General features: G+C 38.8%; 1 non-coding gene across 1 annotated transcript; it reads right to left on the bottom strand.

Moving 5' to 3' along the window:
- Positions 1 to 798: 798 nt before the first annotated feature.
- LOC111757696 (U6 spliceosomal RNA) lies at positions 799 to 902 on the bottom strand. The gene has a single exon (XR_002791981.1). It is a non-coding gene; the product is annotated as a U6 spliceosomal RNA (small nuclear RNA).
- Positions 903 to 1,528: the final 626 nt, after the last annotated feature.

The following is a 1,528-nucleotide window of genomic DNA, read 5'->3' as shown; positions in this document are numbered from 1 at the left end:
TCTTTTCTGTCTCTTCTGTCCTTCTCTCTTCTGGGTACTTCCTGTGGCTTGGTGATGTCATTTCCTTTTGTTGCTATTAGTTCCCTGTGGTGTTTGTACTTTCCTCAACCCAGGCTGCCTGATGACAGATGTGATTTCCAGCTGTGTCTATAAACCAACCACAGCGGGTTCATTAATAACAATTATTAAGTACTTTATGTTACAAATTAAGCCTGTGGCAATAGAGAAAACATCCAGTCACTTGTTTTATGGCCTCTTGTCAGAGCTGACTATAAATTTCCATTATCTGAGCATTATCATCACTGCAAAATGAATCTAAGCATGAGTCATAAATAAAACTACCAAACAGCTCAATCATTCTGGAAGGAACAGAGCATAAATTAACACTTGACGATGTGATGTTATATATGAACTTAAATAATAGCTGAGACCTTCTGTGAGCTAATTATGTAAATTATTAGTTTTTAAGACTTACATTTGTAGTATCACGGCTGGTACCTTCATTTAGACACACAATTAGAGCTCGATAAATATGCAGTCCATACCTTGCCCTCCCATAACTCTGGAGTTCATACTAGTGATGTATGAAGAATAGTGAAAATGAAAGGAGAAAAGTTTCAGCTGTGAGAATATCTCTCAGAACTATAAGGAATAAGAAAAAATCACATTTTCTCTGAATAGTACATTTCACAGAAGACACAGCTACATTTGAGAAGATTACTAGAAAAGGAGCAACAAACTGTACACATTATCAGCTGCTGGGTCAAACCCATATGATTTTTAAATTTATTTTCCTTTTTTAATGTGGAATACTGCATGGATTTGCACATCATTCTTGCACAGGGGCCACTCTAATCTCTATAAGATTCCAATTTTAGTGACTGTGCTGTTGAAGAAAGCACCCATCTGGATTTTCAGTCAGTTGTACTAACACTTATTTTAGTCATCTCTCTGTATAAGGCTCAAATTACCTTAAATGATAAAAATATAACAAAAAAGGAATTGAACACATTAATTTAACTTTTTAAGAAAAATATTCATGGCCATGCACAGGCTGATTGGGGGACAGCCAGATGCCAGCCCTCTCCTGTAAGTCAGCACCATTCAGGGTGGGAGAATAAGAAGTCAACAAGAAGCTAAGCTCTCCTGTGAGTCGGCACCATGTGCAGGCCAACTGGGGAAGAGCCAGACATCAGCCCCTTATGGTGCGCCAGCAAGGAGACAAGAAGGATCAAAATTCCCCATACCTGCTCCATAAGCAACTGGCTGATCCAGAGACACACAGGCTGTGATACTGGCTAATGAGTGGAATGTAACTTGACATTTGTAGTATTTAGTGTTTCACTGCCTGTGCGGGCCGAAAGCTGGTGGTCGAATCATCTGTTTGGAGGACGGAAATACTCATTGTAGCATATTTGGGGATCTCCTTTTAGGGGTGGTAGCCATGATTCATCCTCCATTATCTTGTTTTGAAATCCTATATCATTCTCATTGTTTTGTTGGGTTTTATTCTGTTTTGTCTTGTTTG

This window comes from Cavia porcellus, unplaced genomic scaffold (assembly GCF_034190915.1).
Source record: "Cavia porcellus strain 051 isolate PalLab524CR breed Dunkin Hartley unplaced genomic scaffold, mCavPor4.1 scaffold_9, whole genome shotgun sequence".
Classification (NCBI taxonomy): domain Eukaryota; kingdom Metazoa; phylum Chordata; class Mammalia; order Rodentia; family Caviidae; genus Cavia; species Cavia porcellus.
This window is presented reverse-complemented; position numbering and strand designations above follow the sequence as displayed.